The sequence below is a fragment of the Delphinus delphis genome, chromosome 5 (genome assembly GCF_949987515.2).
Source record: "Delphinus delphis chromosome 5, mDelDel1.2, whole genome shotgun sequence".
In the NCBI taxonomy this organism is placed as follows: domain Eukaryota; kingdom Metazoa; phylum Chordata; class Mammalia; order Artiodactyla; family Delphinidae; genus Delphinus; species Delphinus delphis.
The window spans coordinates 80,222,770-80,242,986 of NC_082687.1; the positions used below are offsets into that span (position 1 = coordinate 80,222,770).

The window sequence follows — 20,217 nt, forward strand, 5'->3', positions numbered from 1 at the left end:
ATCCCACCAGTGCTCGTCAATGTTTATTTGAAGATCCGTTACTATGTACTCCACAGAAACCAGAGGTAAAAGAAAAATCATCTTGTATTTCTGTTTGAAGGTCCATTAATTAGCAGCTAGGGATCTAAGAAACTTTAATCAAAGTACAAAGAGAGGACTTCCCTGGTAGCACAGTGGTTAAGAATCTGCCTGCCAATGCAGGCGACACAGGTTTGATCCCTGGTCCGGGAAGATCCCATGTGCTGTGGAGCAACTAGGCCCATGCCCCATAGCTACTGAGCCTGCTCTCTAGAGCCCGTGAGCCACAACTACTGAGCCCGCCTGCCACAACTACTGAAACCTGCGTGCCTAGAACCTATGCTCCACAACAAGAGAAGCCACCGCAATGAGAAGCCCACGCACCGCAACGAAGAGTAGCCCCCGCTCACCACAACTAGAGAAAGTCCACACACAGCAACGAAGACCCAATGCAACCAAAAATAAATAAATAAAAATTTAAAAATAAAGTTAAAAAATATATAAAGAGACATCAACAATTAAAGAGCAATCATAAAAGAAAATAAACCATTTTCAAAACTAGGCCAATATGAGAATAGATATATGATTTTTAAAAATCTAATTTACATGTAGTGTTTTTACCCCTCTTAAAACCAGCTAGAAACCTAATAAAAACCTTTGCAGCTGTTTTAACTTGTGTGAAACAAATCCCTTGAAATCAGCTCAACCTCCAGAGATGAGGAATGAATGAACAACTTATAACTGCTTATGAATATCTACACAGACATACATACATATGCAGATACATGCATACATGTACATGTGAATGTAATATTAATTTTACCAAGAAACAATGCTTTAGTAAGTTAAGTTTCTAATATAGAACTTTTGGTAAACATAAGTGTTACTTCTTATTCAAAAACTCATTCTCAACTTTTTTGTGCTTTTGACCCTGTGTGCTTAACCCAAAATACTTTGTATCAGCCAACACTGCTTTTGTAAAATATAGCACATTTGGTGTGTCATTGAAACCACATTATTTTTTATTTAGTGTTACTAAATTATTTTGATGAATACAAAAGTAAAATTCTCTTAGTCTATATTACAGCAAAATTCTAAGGGTCTGATTATAACAAGCATGCAAAAAATTTAGTTAATTATAGTGAACAATCACACAAATATTTTGTAATAATATATACATGAAAAATATAGTCTCCCAAATTTCCCATTTAAGAAAATTGAAGTTAAGTAGGGTTCCAAGAATAATAAATGTTGATTGCTTCTTCTAGTAATACTAGGGCTTATGAAATGTTTATGTATTCTGTAAGTACAGAGAAATCTAGTAGAAAAAATCAGGGCAAATAAAAATAAGGACTAATATAAGATTTTAATCCAGTGTTATTGTTTAGTATACTTTAAAAATATTTAATGTGGCATTCTTTGGAGAACATATTTCACACTACTTGTTTAGGGAATATAATTTAGCATTTTTTGGTGACAATAGTGTTTCTTAACGTTAGAAAACACCATGGGAAAGCCATTCTATTCTGCCCCTTTCTGAAGTCTATTCCAAGGGAAACATGCCACAAAAAAGAATTTAGTTGAGAGTCTCTAGCTGTAGGTACTTTCAGGATCTGCCTCAGCTTTTGAGCCATGGCACACAACAGAATGACTGTACGGTTCCAATGACTGAACATCATGGTGATAAAAGGATTCAACATTTAAGACGACGTGGAACTGTTTGAAAGACATCTAAGCATTAGAGTTCTCTGTTGGGCTAGTCAGGGTTTTTCTCAAGGCTGTACCACTGTCTGGGGCTCTTCCTAATCAATCATCTTTCCTTCATACTCTCCTTTCACAGATGTCAGACCTGTATTCCAGTCAGAAGTCTTTCCCTGCCTACTCCTGCACTCTGTATCCTTTATCTTTCACAAGTATTGTCCCAATAAATCTTAATAAATCTTTTGTTCTTAGTACATCTCTTGTTCCTTAGAAAACCCAAATGACAAACGTAAGATTACAGCAACTAAATATTAAATGAATTTTCTACATAATTAGCTAAAATTTGTCTTAGGTCCCAAGTATTTTAATAAAATTTTGAGCAATTTTCTTAGAAAAAAATCAATGAATATAATAGTTGGCATATAATATGCTTAATAATAGTATGTTGGCAAATAACTATTGAATTAATGTTCTGCTTTCTTCAAAAGAGAATATTAAGAAAACTTATTAATGACTGTTATCTATGACTAATCTTAGTATTAGATGGCAACATAGTACTTGCCTCTTAGTCCAATTCATCACCAACTTTTGGCTGGATAAAAATATCCAATTGATTTTGTTCTCTTTGAGTCACTATAAATTCTATAATTCTTAAAATAATACAAAAATTTATAAGCAATTTTTATGTCAATAAATTCAATAAATTAGATGAAATAGACAAATTTTTTGAAAGATAGAAATGACAAAACTCACTCAAGAAGAAATAACTTGAATGGCCTAATATCTATTTATTAGATATTAGATATTAAATTTGAAAAAAATAAAACTAAACAGAAGGAAAACTCCAGACTTTGATGGCTTCATTGATAAATTATACTAAATATATAAGGAATAATTTCAATTATAAGCAAATTCTTGCAAATAGATTAAAAAAGAAATAGAGAATACTCCTAACTGATTCTATGAGGCCAGCATTATCCTCATAATAAAACCAGGTGGACAAAAGAACTTACAAGAAAAGAAAACTACAGATCACTATCTCTTGTGAGAATGGATGCAAAAATTCTGAATAATATTTCCTCAACTTGGATCCAATGATATATAAAAATGTCAATTTGACATTTAAAAATTAAAAAGGGGCACACAAAAAAATTGAAGGTGATAAATCTGTTTATTTTCCTCATTGCACTGATGCTTTCACAGAATATACACACGTCAAAATATATCGAATTGTACATTTTAAACATATGCAGTTTATTGTACATTAATTAAATCTTAATAAGTCTGTTAAAAAATAAAATGGTTCTATTAAGGCACTAGGTTTCAGGATAGATTGTTACACAGCAATGAGTAACTAGAACAGTGTGATAATACCCATGCTCCCTTTGGGTTGGGTAGCTTTGAGCCTAAGCTCTTCACTGGCTTTTGGCGATCCTAAGTGGTAACTTGGTTGACAAGAAATCCTTTTGCCCTTTTGAATATGTGTCGTTAAGCTTTAGTAAAGCCCCAGCCAGTTAAGCTCTGGTAAAGTAGGTTCCCTGTAGGACAGGCCTTGTTAAGGAAAGCCATAGGCATATTTCAAAATGGTTACTGTTTCCCAACCTCTGCTGGAAGCACAAGGGAATTTTCTCTGTTAGAGTTAGAATCTGATAGAGCTCCTGGAGGTAAAACTCAAGAAAGTATTTGGTATTCACAAAGACTGGACCCCCTTGCAATTTTTATTGCTCACATCAGTATACATTGAGCCTCCAGCAATTCCTCAACTACAATATAAAATGGTTTTACCAATACTGGTCCAGGTACAGGCTTTGCTTCTGGACTTCTACTCCCAGTAAGATGTGATTCTGTTTCTGTCTTTCTCTCCAGTTTTCAGAGGAGGCAGCAGTTTGCCTTGGGTTTTCAATTCTTTGATATATGTACTAAGAGTTTTTAATTTTCAATTCATTTATCTTTTTACTTGTAGGGAAAGGAGTGACAAATTTTAAGCTCTTTACACGTCAGAACGGAAACCAAGAGTCTAATGTACTTCATAAAATACTTCATCCAACAGCAGATTATGCCAGCTTCTCACATTCTCAAATGGAATTTTTACCAAGATAGAGCACATTCTGGGCCATAAAACATACCTTAATATATTAAAAATAATAGAAATCATACAAAATAAATTCTCAGATTATAATGGAAATAAGGGGGTTCATAACTACTAGACCTGCCTTACAAGAAATGCTAAAGGGAATTCTTCAAGTTGAAATGAAAGGGTGATAATTAATAACATGAAAACATATATAGGTATAAAACTCACTAATAAAGAGAAATATGCAGTCAAATTCAGAATACACTAATACAGTAGTGTTGGTGTGTAAAACACTTTTACCTCTAGTATAAAAGTTGAAAAACAGGGAGTTCCCTGGTAGTCCAGTTGTTAAGACTCTGTGCTTCCAGTTGAGGGGTGCAGGTTTGATCCCTGATTGGGGAACTAAGATCCCACATGCACATAGCATGGTCAAAAAAATAAAAATTATATAAAAAAATTATAAAAAGGTTGAAAATATTAAAATAACTATAAATATGATAATTTTTAAAATAATGCACAATATAAAAAATGTAAAGTGTGACACAATAGCATAAAATGTACAAGGAGGAGAAGGAAAACTCTAGAGCTTTTTTGCCCAATTGAAGCTAAGTTGTTATCAGTTTAAAATTGACTGTTCTATACATACAACGTTTTATGTAAGCCTCATGGTAACAACAAAGAAAAACCTATAGTAGTTACATGAAAGATATACAAAAAAGGAATTAAAGCATACCATTACCAAAAATAAATTACAAAGGAAGAATGTAAGAGAGGAAGAACAGAACAAAGGAACTTTTTAAAAAACAGAGAACAATTAATGAAATGGTAGTAGTAAGTCCTTACCTATCAATAACTAGTTTAAATGAAAAGGAATTAAATTTTCCAATCAAAGATACAAAGTTGCTGAATGAAAACAACAACAACAAAAAAAAACCCCAAGCTCCAACTACATGCTGCCTACAAGTGATTCACTTTCACTCTAAGGACACACATAGGTTGAAAGTGAGGCAATGGAAAAATACATTCTAGGTGAATTGTAATCAAAAGAGAACAGGGGAGGCTATACTTACATGGGATAAGATAGACTTTCAGTCAAAATCAGTCACAAGAAAGACAAAAAAAGTTACTAAATAGTAATAAAGGAATCAATTCAATAAGAGGATATAAGAACAATAAATATATAGGCACCCAGCACTGGAGCACTTAAATATTTAAAGCAAATATTAACAGACTTAAAGGGGGAAATGGACAGCAATAAAATAAGAATAGGAATATTAAATATGCCACTTTCAACGTTGGATAGGCCATCAAGACAGAAAATTAATAAAGAAACAGTTGATCCATATATGGCTATGCTCAGGTACTAAGATAATGTCTTTTTTCATTAATGTACAATTAATCACAACAGGTATTAAAGAGTTTGCCTATTTCGTTGCCTTGAATATTTACTGTGTCATTTAATTTAGACATGCCACTTAACTTCTTCAAATCTACTCTTCTCACCTCAAAAAATCTTTGAAATTTTTATTCTAAAACAAAGCCTTTCTAGTGCCTGGAACTTCAAATTAAACTATAAAATAAAATAAAATAAAATAAACCCAACCTCATTTCAAAACCCAGCAGCTTTAAAAAATAGACTAAAGAAAATCCTCAAAAGGAGCAGTTAGGTCCCAAGCAATCATATTTAGCTGCCAAGAACACATGTATGCTATTTGATGATGTGCTATTTCACAAGGAAATAGTACACCTTGTTTGTCTGGAAAAAATAATTTAGTGAGTTATTTGAAGTGATGGAAGTAATCTGAATGAGAACTTAAATTTAAAAGAAAAATTTGCTAAATTGCTCAGCATACTGAAGAGGAGAATAATTTGGAATGTTACAGAAAAATAGTAGGGGGAAGTCTAAGAATTTAAGGGCTAGTTATTGCCAGAATGATAACAAAAAGAATTGCCAATACTAGCGCAAGAAAGAGGGAAATTAGGGGTGAGAGATGACATATTTTTGGTTAAAAATTGTTCTCTGTGAAACATGAATCATCTATGTAATACATAAAAACATATGACGTTTTACCAATTTTGTTGTTGTTGTTGTTCTTGCACAGCTGCTTTATTTTATTTTATTTTTATCATTTTTAAATATAGCAGTGTGTACATGTCAATCCCAAACACCCTAACTATCCCTTCCCTCCACCCTTCCCCCCCCACCCCCGTAAACATAAGTTCGTTCCTCTAAGTCTGTGAGTCTGTTTGTTTTGTAAATATATTCATTTTTATCAATTCTTTTTATATTCTGTATATAAGTGATATGATACGATATTTCTTTGTCTGACTTACTTCACTCAGTATGACAATCTCTAGGTCCATCCATGTTGCTGCAAATGGCATTATTGATGAAAAAAGTGGATGATATATATTTGACAAAGTCATTTCCTGAGTTTCCCCAGTATATATCCAACTATCCAAATACTTTGGAATATTTTAGTCTTCAAGGAATTTGATAGCCTTATTGAGAATATATAGCAACTGCATGAAAATGCCCAAGAATACTTTTAAAGACCATACAAAGATTGGGAATGAAAGTAGTACAAACAGTGCATAAGGGTAGAGGATAAGTGTAGCAAAGAAATTATCAGAGTGGGATTCAAGGAACAAAAGCTTTTTAAGAGCCAAAGTGAATAGATAGACGTGCTTGGATTTTGGTGATAAAATGCTGGGGCCTAATGAAAGGAAGGCTGCTAGAAATGTCTAGTTTCATAAATATTTCTTTCTGAAAAATATTTCTACTGGACTTAAAATTTGTGGTCTGTGTTAACAAGTAGGATTCTAAGCATCGCCAGTCATGTGAACACACAGGACCCAACTTTAATCAGGTTATGTAGAAGGGATGCCCTAAATATGCATTGAGGCACAAATTCAAATGACATAGCACAACTGTGTGCTATAAGATAGCAACAGCTGCAGCCAGGCCTCCTGGCAGCTACTTACGCTTCCTGTCAAGCAACTCTATCAGACAAATTTGATTTGTTGCAGTTAAATGATGGTGTCAGAAAGAAAGCAAAGGTGGCTCTTGAGCTAACAAGGCCAAAGGCAACGTTCATTCAGAGGCAAATCTGATTGTTTTCCTCTACTTAGTCACTCCCTTTCATATAAATTTCTTTAAAATTTCACCCCTTGTGACATCTACATCTCTTCTCCATTTAGATTTCTGTTATGAATAAAAATTACTTATTATAGAGTACTAATCATTGCTGCCCCACTTTTTCAATTGGTCTACCTTGAACATTGTTTTTGAAATGTTTTTGAATTCAAACCACCTGTGGTTTGAATTCTCCTGTGGTCTGATTAGTCCAAACAACAGTTTGTAGGGATGTTTCAGAAGAGTGTGAATTGAAGTGTCCTCTCCTGTACTGAAATACAACATTTTGTGTTTCATACTTTACATGATCTATAACAATTGTTGATGTTTTTTCTAAGTATTTGAAAATATAGCACCTTAAAGATTCTGCAACTGACATGTCAAAATATAAAGAGATGTAATATCTACACATTTATATTGCATAATTTGCTATATTGTACATATCTACAATATATTGTACTGTATATTGTACTATATCTACAGCAGTCAAGCAGATGCCTTTGCATGGGATGTCTCAGGGGTCCACAGTCTGGGCCAGTGTCTGTCCATTAAAGACCCTTAGGATAGTGCTATGTTTAATCAATGGTAGCTCTGCCTCCAAAAGTGTCTTTATCAGTTCTCAGAGAAGCATCCGGAGTGATATTTTCAAAACTTAAGTCAGGAAAGTTTATTACTCTTCTCAGGACCTCAGAACCAATGAGATTATTGGTCCACTAGAGGCAGTACCAAAACTTGAGCAAGATCTCTGATTCCAGGCTTAAGAATCTGGCTCTGGTGAGAGACTGCCATATTTCAACTCTCCCACCATCACTTACTGGATTTCACTTAGTCTTTAGGGCAAAGTAGTTAACCTTTCTAAGTCTCAGTCACCTTTTCTACAAAACTGAGAAATAATAGTATTCACTTCATAGATTCAGGTTGAAGAGTAATCAAATTAATTTATGTAAAATGTTTAGGACCTGCCACATTGTAAGCATTTCAATGAATGCTAGTTGCCATTACTTTTTAGATAAACAAGCACTTAATGCATTACATTGCTAGGACTCTTGCCTTACTATGATATATATATTGTATATGTATATATACATTGTATATATATACATATATATACATATTGTGTGTATATATATATATATATATATATATATAGTATATGATTATCTCTGTCTATAAATTAATGATGCTCATTTCCAACATGTGAACTTATATAATTCTTGTGAAGGTCAGTCAAACATGCATATATATTGGTTGATTGATACTAGTAACTACAACATTGCTGACAGACAAGGGAAGTATAATTGGTATAATTATGTCATGGTGTTATCTCCTCAAAGGAAATGCGGTCATAAGAATCAAACTCAGCATTAAAACAAAGACAATTATTTATATAAGTATTGTCTAAAAAGCCAATGGTAGTGCAGTAGTATGTTTAATCTTCTCCAAAAATAAGAAGAGTAAGGCTTTCAACAGCATAATTTTATTCCAAGGACAATAATACATGCAGTATTTTCTTAGGCTACACAGCTAAACATGACATTGTTTCAAATAAAATTTTTACTACTACCGCGTATTTAAAAGGTTACAAGACTTTTGAGGGTGTTGTTATTTATTCACTTTTTATATAATGAATATATCAAATAAATATGTGATTTGTAAATTGTTTCCAAAATTGATTGATTTCAGAGGGCAGTTAATGAGTATTTTAGAACTTGTGTTCACTGTACTGCTTGACTAATGAAGATGTCCCTTTGAAGACAAACTTGGATTAGAGAGATTGGCTATTTTATGACTTTTATACATCTTGCTATAGGCTTGCAGTCTAGTGCTGCAGTGCCCCTCATGGAGGGGCAAGGCACTGCTGCATGCACAGTTCTATTTAAGTGGTTCTTGAAAGGTGACCCTCACTGGCATTAACTCTTTTAATTGTCTTTGGTCTATGCAACTATTGCACAAGGTTGCAATTCTATAAACAGGGATTCTCATCATGATTGCCAGTGAATAGCCCTGTGATTTATAATATCCGGCTTAATAGATCAGTGCCCTGAAGCAGCATTCACGCTGTCTGTGAGAAACACAACATATAGGGTTTCAGTTGCTCAACTATTACCTTATTGAGCTTAACTATTTATCGTTGAGTATAACAAGGAAATGTCTTGAATCAACTGTGGGTAAAATTCTGGAAAAATAAAAGCTTAGCTTAAAGGCCCAGGAATATTCTGGAAGATTTCCTATTAGAGTCAGTTGAAGCACAGCTGATATACTTTCTGTTATACACAGTATTTCAAATTAACAGACATTCCAGCTTTTTCAACAACTATAAAAGATCCAATGACACATAAAAACCTAGATTGAAGTGCCACTGATTCCTACTATTTATAAAGTGTAGCTTAGATGCTTAGAATCAATAAGAATGATTCTTCTCATCTCTAGGGAACACAGATTTCAATTTTGTTTTGTTTTTTTTGTGGTACGTGGGTGGGCCTCTCACTGTTGTGGCCTCTGCTGTTGTGGAGCACAGGCTCTGGATGCGCAGGCTCAGCAGTCACGGCTCACGGGCCCAGCCGCACCGCGGCATGTGTGATCTTCCCGGACCGGGGCACGAACCCGTGTCCCCTGCATCGGCAGGCGGACTCTCAACCACTGTGCTACCAGGGAAGCCCAGACTTCAGTATTTTATATTCAATATAAGGAAACACATATTCTTAAGCTACAAAATATATATACATTATATTACATACATATATTTAATATACAATATAGGATATCACTTATAATCTCATGTTTCAATGTCCAATAGTTTTCTCCTTTTATACTGCTTCTGGTTTCTTTTATATTTTTCGTCTATGTTAAAGATATTGAAACAAACTTATTTATGAGAGCACACTGAAATGACAGTAGTCTAAAGATTGCATGAAATGGACATAAATAAATTTGCCAGTTCCTATAAAACACCTACTTTGATCTGTAAAGTTTATATACGGGAGGAGACCTGGTAAAGGAAAAATGCCTTAGACTTTGAATAAGGCAAGTATGGGATCATATTCTTTTATGTGGAATCTTTGTGACCTAAGGTAATTTACCTAACCTGTCTGTAGAACTCAATCATTGTGGGCTAATTTTCAGAAGGGGATTTAACTTTGGGTGAGGCAGCTCCCTTCAGATATGGGCAATTCCTGAGGAAAGAGATGACCCCAATCTTCAGCAGGCAGCCCTCCCAGCAGTGGAGGGAGCAATGAATGCCTGAAGGGAGATCTAAGCAGGGCACCACAGTACCCAGGACTGTCAACTATTTTGCTAATTCTTTTCTATTTTCAAACCAAACTTTTGACCCCAAACAATAATCCCCTCCTCTCCATATCTTATAGATCACGTACAAAAATTCTCCCCCTTTATTGTCATTATTTTATACTGCTTTTTAATCATTGACTTCTTGCATGAATAATATAGTAACATAAAGAAGCAGTGGTTTAGCAGTTGAGTGTGGGATTTGGAGATAGACTATTTGATTTTATGCCTTAGTTCTGCCAATTATTTAGCCATGAGAAATTAGTGAAGATTTATCTTTCTTTACCTTGGTTTCCTAATTCATGAAATGGTGATAATAATAGTGCTAACTTTGTAGGTGGCAAGGGTTTGATGAGTTTAAAATAACACTTAGGAAGCCCTATTGGCACCTGACATAAAATAATCACTATATAAGTATCAACTTTTATTACTCTGTCCTGTGCTGTGTTGTAGAATCCTCTTTGACATGACTCAGTACTTATTACTATACTTGGCATGTTTTCACTGTAATCGAAGGAAATGAATTCAAAATCCATTATTAGCATTAGAGAGTTTTATAACATTCAGATCCCTCCCCAAATTGTCATTTTATTATATTAAAATGGGAAAAGAAGTCTTTCTGTCTGGTGAGTTTATTTTGAACACTATGTAAGGTAATATATGTGAAAACACTCCCTATCTTACAGCCAAGAAATTCCTCTTCGATGTACCTAACATACCATGCATTCTCATGTCCCAGATCTTTTGCTTATAGGCTCTTCTGCCTAGAGTTCTTCCTTGTCTCTCTCCCATCTTTTGACTTCTATTTGCTCATCAAACTTCAGGTTTCTTCTTCTCCACTGAAGTTTTCTATAGCATCTCAGTTAGTGCCATGCACCCATGCTCCCCTAAAACTCTGTAGCTAACAATAGCATCTCGTTTATTCAACTTTTTTGTTAACTATCCGTTTTGTTGGGGGCTTTTTGTGTTTTCTTAGGTGACTTGAGTCTTCTAAAGGAAGGTCTTATTCATTGCTTTGATATTCCCAAGCCTAGCCCAGCATCTGGATCACTTATTAATAAGTGGGGAGGGAAGGATGGGATGGGATGGGATGGGACTGAGCCAAATCTTTCAAAAACAGTTGGATCTGTTAAAAAACAGATGATTTAAGATAACTAGCAAAATATTCATGTCTACTTTACAAGTAGAAATTCATCTCACTTTCTGTCAAAATTATCAAAACTAATCTTTCCTGGATTGAATTTCTCAACACTACTTCAAAATTATAGCCATTGTTTTGCTCAGTCGCTCAGCGCTGATCAAAGCAAACTCTCCTCTCTATCTCTAATTACCTTCATACAAAGTATGTTCACAGTGCAGGTGATTTTTGAATGTTTCTTATTAAACATGACAGAAAAAAATAGTTAAAAGTAGGAAGAAAACTGCCTGAAGTGACTTAGTGTTTTATATGTTATATTATATCACCCTTACAGAGTGAAGTAAGTCAGAAAGAGAAAAACAAATATCATATATTAATGAATATATGTGGAATCTAGAAAAATGGTACAGATGAACTGGTTTGCAAGTCAGAAATAGAGACACAGATGTAGAGAACAAAAGTATGGACACCGAAGGGGAAAAGCAGGGGTGGGGGTGTGGGTGTGATGAATTAGGAGATTAGGATTAACATGTATACACTAATATGTATAAGATAGATGACTAATAAGAACCTGCTGTATAAAAATATAAATAAAATAAATTAAAAAATTATATCACCCTAGCTGGAAGTATATACACACACAAACCCCCCACAGGTGATAATATCAATGGTGATTAGATTAGATTTCATATTTTTATGAGTTGTTATAAAGGCAACTGAAAATTTCCAACAGATCCAATATTTCTTACATTGCATTTGCCTTTATTGTTGAAGCCATGGAATTGGTCAACTCGTCTTTCTGAGGACTACAACAGAGTGAAAATAAGAGAGTAGGACATAGAGGCATTATAGGTGTCACAACACATTAAAATCCATAATCATCCTTAGGAATGGCTACACTATTCAGTTAGTATTTGTAATATTTTTTTAAGAAATAGGCTGTTTTTATTACAATAGCTATGTCTCGCCTTTTTTCTCTTCTTTTCTTCTAGTTTTATGGTGGTTCTTTCTGAGAATCTGGCTACTACAAATATCCTTTAATTAGCAATGCTTTTGACATTACATCTATTGTACAAAGAAGATTGAAATAGGACAGGAATTCAAAAAAACTGATGGAACAGATTGTGTCTAGTAATGCATTCCTCCCCATTCTCATGCCTTTTGTTAACTTTGCAGAATTAGGAACAGTGCTTCTGGGTCAAGTGAAATTTCATATGCAAGGTTTGGTAAGTTTTATTCCCATTTAAACCTTCATTAAACCCCCAAATTTAGCTATGCTCCTCTAGAGACCAGTGGCTCATGCTTTAAGAAGTAAGAGTAGCAATACTGCTTACTGACCACACATATTTTTACAGGAAAATGGGGATAATGATGTTGCCCCTTACTTTAAGAGCGATACACAGTTCACTCTCAATTATCCAGAAGTGATTGTCCATTTTGCTCATTATTTCTAACCTTTATTTCTTCCTTTTCCTTAGTCTTAATATTTTTGGACTTTGCATTGTGCCAGCAGAAACTGGAGAGGAAAAATGATGAAATATAGAATATAAATGAATATTGTGTTGTCATTTCTAGCTTTTTTAAAATGAAGCTATATTGAAATAATTACATCAATTTTTGATCACTTGGTTTGTATTTGTAGCTTTTTCCTTGCGTGAAAAAAATGGCTAAGTAAATTAACAGGATAAAGATTCCAAAGGAGACACTTAAAAAATACCTAATAGGGCTTCCCTGGTGGCGCAGTTGTTGGGAGTCTGCCTGCCAATGCAGGGGACACGGGTTCGTGCCCCTGTCCGGGAAGATCCCACGTGCCGCGGAGTGGCCCATGAGCTATGGCCGCTGAGCCTGCGCGTCCGGAGCCTGTGCTCCACAGCGGGAGAGGCCACAACAGTGAGAGGCCCGCGTACCGCCAAAAAAAAAAAAAAAACCTAATAGAAAACTTACAATAATTTCACATCAATTATTTATATCAAACAATGGATTTCTAATACTTACAAATTAGACATGTATCAATTAAAGTCACTCCTTACAGAGTCTCTATGTGAAATCATTTGTTAGACCAATTTAAATTACAATTTAAAGCTAAAATTAATTTAATTTATATATTCTACAGTTGCAACATGTTCCTATTTTTTATCTGAATTCATCTCTAATTATTTTGAATTTATGATGCCCTTTATTTTTTCCAGTACAATTTAGGCATTATTAACTATTCAGGGACTATCCTTTACCCATATAGAGCAAAAAGACAATTTCTTTTTTTCCTTCACCCAAAATATCTTGCATACTGATATGAAGAACCTAAACTCCCGCAAAAATGCACTTCCAAAAGTCATATACATTCCAAACTCAACGGTCAGTATAATCTGGGCTCAACATTTCTGTCAAACCATGTTTCCCACTCTTCTTCAGTTCTTACACTTTATACTATTTAGGTCACCCTCCTTATTTTCTCACAAATACACCATGAGGTTTTTAAGTCCATTTTCTGATACAGTGTTCATCATTGTAATATACTTGTTCCAATTCTGTATCTGTGGGAGTATTGTGAAGTCAACCAGACATGGTTTCATATAATAAAAATCGTCATTAAAATAAAAATGATAGCGATAAAAAGTGTGTAATTACAATATGCAATGTTTTCTAATATTATCTCATTTAGTTCCTCACAATAACCCTACTTATGAGGTACATATTATTGTTGTTATACAGATTCACTGCCCAGGAAATTAAGGTCAGGTGGTTGACAGACTTGCCCAGAAAACTAGTAAATGAAGGATGTTGGGATCTTACTCCAGATAGTCTGATCCAGCATTTACCTTTTCATGCTCTCTTTATCACTTATTTGCTTGTGACTTTATGTAAATGACATAACCTCTATAATCCTTTATTTCTTCCTTTTAAAAATAAATTTATATTTGTGTGTGTAGATGTTTCATATCAGCCATTTCTCCAAGGATCCCTGGTATATAGAAACCAAGATCTGTGGGCTAGGTGTGCTCATTGTATCAGAGTTTCTTTACTTCCAAGTGCTCTTAGCAGATAGAGGCAGAAAACAACACATACACATACATCTGTAATGACTGTATATCTTTCAATTATATTACAGCCTACAAGTTTGTACTGATCCCTTTAATGTATATCACAGAACAGAGTTTATTCTAGTTTTCTCCTTTTCCATATTTGTAGCTCCCTTCTTCAGTGTTTGTGAATCTTGATTTAAATATGTGTCAGCATATTAATAGTTTGTGAAGATTGGCCTATAATTAAATTTTATTCAAGTAGCAATGAGATTACTATTCTTTTTGACCTGGTATAATTAACTTCACATTTCGGGAAAGATAATCATTTAGACTGCTTTTGAATATTTCCTGCTGAGTTTTAGCTTTGTGCTGGTTTTGGTCATGACCACATAACAATTTTACTATTAATGTATTTAAATTAAAGTTGAAAATGCAAGAACAATGTATACAAAACAAGAACATGGTAGCATGTTAAATATTAGAACTTAATTCTGAGATTTTTCTTGGCAGTTGGAAGGGGAGATTCAGAATTTCAGCCAAACATAGTTTTCAACATGTGTTTAAAAGCATTATTCCTAACCCTTATGCTCAGTTAGGATCAGATCAATGTCTTATTGATCTATCAAAACTGGAGGCTACATATTATATTTTAGAATCATAGTAAAGTCCACATGTGTGATCCATGTTTGAAATACAGTAATACATTATCAATGAGGCCCATAAGCTAAACAAGAATCATTCACAATTCTAAGACTCTCTGTTAACAGCATGACTCAAGTATTTTTCACACTCAGGCCTGGAATTCTCAACGGTTTTAAATGTAGAGATTATTGATTTTAAACAGTTACACAGGTACAGTCCAATCTTAAACAATGTTTGTCAAATGGCTTCAGAATATAGGGCTGGACACCTAAAGATAGCTAATTTACAGCTGGAATGGCTAAGCTTTCTGTCTCTGGAGATGCCTGGTTTTTGACTCTTGTCTGAGATAAAGGCAGTGGCATTTATGATGTGCTGATTAAAGCTGGAAACTTTTCTGGTGATCCCACTCCACCCAGGCTTGGCTTCTCTACCAATGGTTCAACTAGCTCAAATAGTTTGACAAGCCTGGTTTGGCCACTTGAAGAACTTCTTAGAGTTTCCTCTAGCTGCTCTCCTGAAGCTAAGATTTCTCATGCAAACTTGGCAGTGCAGACAGAGGCTCAGTACAACTCAAGGGCACAAAGATGGTCTCTCAGACCTTTGATGGCTGCCTGAAACCTACTTCTCTTGTTCTGTATGTTTTATATTTAAATAAAATTCTCACGTGAATATACTCTATGGAATCTGCTAGGTCTTTCAAATATCCAAACAGTGGAAAACATTACAACACCACACTGACTACTCTGGGTAATAGTTGAATATTATTTCAGGCAAGTCTAATACGGATAGAAGGTGTGGTAAATTTGGTAAGCAACTCCAACATGGGTGAAACAACAAAAGATAAGACAATATTGAATAGGTAACTCGGAACAGACCAAACACATGACTCCATACCTCCCTGGAGGTGCCAGTGTTTATAAGGTTCAAGCATCTATTTGATCCAGCTGAAGGAAAACCTGGTGTGATCTTCTTTCTGTGTTTTAATTGGGGGAATTTATAGGGCCCCCATGGTGCCCGATTCTTCCTCTGTATCCTGCAGAAGGAAAACTGATCCCTGCGGGGAATATTTGCTTCAAGATTATTCCTGTTAAATGGAGTTAAAATGTATCCCTAGACTTTCTCGTATTTGTTGCTTCTCACAAATGTGGTTTTGTGGTAAGCTCAGGCATGTTCTTAGAAGGGAGATGATCTGGAGTTCAAATTCCACCTCTAACACTAGCTAACTGTTACATCATTTTTGGTACATTTTGTTACATTACAGTCCTTATCCATAAAATGAGGATAATAGCACTACTTACCTCATGGAATTTTATGTGTTAATGAGACAATGCATGAAAAACATGAACACAGTGCTGGCTTGTAAGTGTTCAGTAAAGGCTAGCTTATTTGATATTTCTAGTCACATGGTTAGACAGTCTAAATCTCCTCTACAAAGTCATTCTTGACAGAATTAATTTTGCACTGTTAATGCTAATGCTGTATAGTCCATGTGTTCTGAGTATCCAGTCCATAAGTCATATTTAACTGGTGAAATTTAATATATGTAGCACTAGACTTAAAATGACTGCTTGCCTTAAAAATCAATGTGACCAGGGGCATTTCTGTATGTGGTCCCAGGAAATATCCTTAGGACTATCCAGTTTCCTTTTTTTTTTGGAGATCATTAATATGCTCTTTCCTGGACATCATATAGTAAAATATGCATCCAAGTCCCAGGCAGACATCATTGGTCACTCTTTCCACACTGTAGAATGCAGTGTTGCTTTGTGTTCATACTTTTTTCTTTATTTGAGATAAAATCATTGTAATTCAAATTTCAAAGGGGTTCTTTTTTGTTTAGGTGAACACTTGAGTAAGGACTTTTACTTTATATCTTATCACTGCCATATCTCTTGAAGATTTCTGTGGGAAAGTGAAATAGTTTTATTTATTTATTCTATAAATTATCAATTTATTAATTGTATAAATAGTTTTAAAGGTAAAACTATTTATAGAATTAACAACAAATATAGAGGTTCAAACCTTGAAACGTTCACTATCAGTATCCATTTGACTCTGAAATCGGACATTGACACTTTACAAATATTCAGTTGATACTAAGTAAAATGGTAGCATTTGCTTTAGAGTTAGAAAACATGCATGCATAGTGCAAGATTTAAATATACCTGACCTGTGTTATTCATTTTGAAATACTTCTTTGTGTGAGAAGAGAGGGCATCTTACATGATTATTAGCTTCAGAGCCATTTAAAGTGTTTGAAAAGAAGTGCATTATTTGAGAATAGCACATAAAAGGGGATTGTCAAGACTTGGTGAAATTTTATTAATAACTCAGGTGATTTAATAAAACATCCTACCCACTGAAAGCTCAAATCTGTTTGGTAATAATTATATTTTTGAATTGAAAATTAGATATTTCCAGGGTGATTTTTGCCCTTTTGAAAGAACCAGTGAGTAGAAAGAATCCACCTTCCTTTCCTATTAAGTTAAATGTCACCAAAGTCACTAGTACCTTAGTTTCTTTTTAGAAAATTCAAGTAATTAGAATTGTAAGAACTCTCTAAACTTCTAAAAATAAATGATTGAATTTATGTATGAGATATCAAATTTATGAAAAATCTCACCATCACAAAAAATATTGATAGGAATATGTTAAAAATAAACAACTAAGAAGGCATTTTAAGAAGACGCCGAAGGAAGAGCCTGAACTTATCTCCTCCCAGAGATAAATACCTACATGTGGATTAATTCCCTCAGAAGAGAACCTGAAAACTAGTTGATCACCTGTTTCACAACAAAGAATACAAAGGACTACATCAGGATGGGTAGGAGGGGCAGAGAAAAGATCTCACCCAAAACCCCACCCCTGGCCTGGCCGCACACAATACAGAGGGATCTTATTAGAAAGGCTTTTCTCCTGGGGGAGCAAGTGTGGGACCCCACATCAGACACACGCGCCCAAGAATTCTACAACAGACAGCTGAGTCCCCAAAACGCCTGGCTTAGAAAACTAATGGGGCTAATGTCCAAGGGTCCAAAAAAGCTATTGGAAACTGAGACTCCCCTCTTAAAGGGCTCACATGCAATCCTTCTCACTCAGAGACCCTGAAAAATATCAGCGGTTTGAAAACTGCTGAGACTCTTTGTGAAGGAGAGTTGTTTGCAAGTCTAAAAGCATCGGTTGGGGGGGGGTGCAGGGGGTGTAATATGGTGGTAATACTTGTAGGAGGCATTGGCAGAGGCCATTGTGTTCCTCACCTCACCTGCTAGCACAGGCCTGAGAGCTTGGATGCACTACCCTGCCACAAAGCTGAAGCTGGAGAGCTCTGGCAGCTGCAGCATCCCCCCACGCCCTGACTGGGGTGGCACAAATAGCCATGGCATTCTCCTGCTCCCTAACTAAAGTCTGCAAGTGTGGGTGGCTGTGACATTCCCCTGCCCCCCCTGGCTGGGAGTGGAGAACACAAGCAGTCATAATATTCTCCCACTCCTGGCCTAACAGCTGACTCATGTGCACAGACAAGGCACTTTTGTACTGCATTGCTGGCTGGGAGTGGAGAACACAAGCAGTCATAATATTCTCCCACTCCTGGCCTAACGGCTGACTCATGTGCACAGACAAGGCACTTTTGTACTGCATTGCTGAAGCCCAGGGGTGGGTGTAGTCAAGACATTTTCCTACTGCCTTCTTGAAGCAAGAGAGCAAGTTCCACCCCCTATAATCTCCAGCTACCTAGCTAAAGCCAGTGGGTGCATGCAATCCGCATAGGGAACACTACTGGCTGGTCTGGCCCTGGTGGCCATGGGGGCTGGTGTTCTTGAACTTCGTGACACTGGAGCAATCGAAAAGACAGCTCTTGGCAGGCCACCATACCCAGGGCCCTGCACAGACAGCAGACTGAAACATAACCCCATCTTATATGAAAAAGGCTTATTTACTTAGCCTGGAGCTTCATCCTGAGGGACAGGCTTCAGGTTTCCCACATACCTAGAGGCTAAGGAGGTGCTCCCAGGGACTGTAAGCGGGGAGACACCATCCTTGCACACCCCCTTGGCCTCGTTAGGGCTTGATGAGGCTCCTCAGAAAGGAGCTTATACACTCACCAGGAGCCCCAGTTTTTGCAACCACAGCCAAGGAGATACCTACGGATCTTCTGGTCTGGAGGTCAGCAGGGATTACAGAGTCCTTTCATCCTCATGCAGTAGCTGACCCACAACTGAGCCTGATGAGTGCCCTGAGCTCCAACCAGCCCATACATAGATCAATCCACACCCAGGATGGGCAAGTGACTCCAACCCTCTCCTCCTCATACAGCAGTCACAGCCCTATCACAGCTGGCGGGCACCTACAGCCCACATGAGGGATGGCCATAGAATGCCTGGGTCTGGTGGCCAGAGGAGACTGCACTTCTGGGCCACACAGAACAGCTTCTAAAGAATACCACTCTTTCAAGACCAAGGCTCTCCGGTAGAGTCTTCAGACAACTGGTCCCAAAGTCCCAGGAACATCCTCCTCTCCTCAATCATGGCTTGTGGTGTTGTCATCAGCAACCTGAATCTCAAACCTGGGAAGTGCCTCAGAGTGTTGGGCAAGGTGGCCCTGGATGCCAAGAGCTTTGTGCTGAACCTGGGCAAAGATGGCAACAACCTGTGCCTGCACTTCAACCCCTGCTTCAATGAGCACGGGGACACCAACACCATCGTGTGTAACAGCAAGGATGGCGGGGCCTGGGGGGCTGAGAAGCAGGAGTCTGTCTTCCCCTTTCAGCCTGGAAGTGTTGTGGAGGTATGCATCTGCTTCGACCAGGCAGAGCTAACCATCCAGCTGCCTGGTGGATACAAATTCAAATTCCCCAACTGCCTCAACCTGGAGGCCATCAACTATCTGGCAGCCAATGGCGACTTCAAGATCAAGTGCACGGCCTTTGAGTGAAGCCAGCCAGCCCATGGCCCGCAATAAAGGCAGCTGCCTTTGCTCCCCCTGGAAAAAAACTGATAGAGGTAGCTGCTTTCCATAATACATGTAGACAAACACAGAGAGACAGACAAAACAAGGAGACAGAGAAATATAGTCCATATCAAAGAACAAGGCAAATCCCCAGAAAAATAATGAATCAGAGATAAGCAATCTACTTGACAAAGTGTTCAAAATAATGTTCATAAAGACACTCACTGATCTCAGGAGAAGAAAGGGATGAACG

The 20,217-nt window shown here is 36.4% G+C and overlaps 1 pseudogene; it reads left to right on the top strand.

Moving 5' to 3' along the window:
* Positions 1–19,541: 19,541 nt before the first annotated feature.
* Positions 19,542–19,949, top strand: LOC132425487 (galectin-1 pseudogene; annotated as a pseudogene).
* Positions 19,950–20,217: the final 268 nt, after the last annotated feature.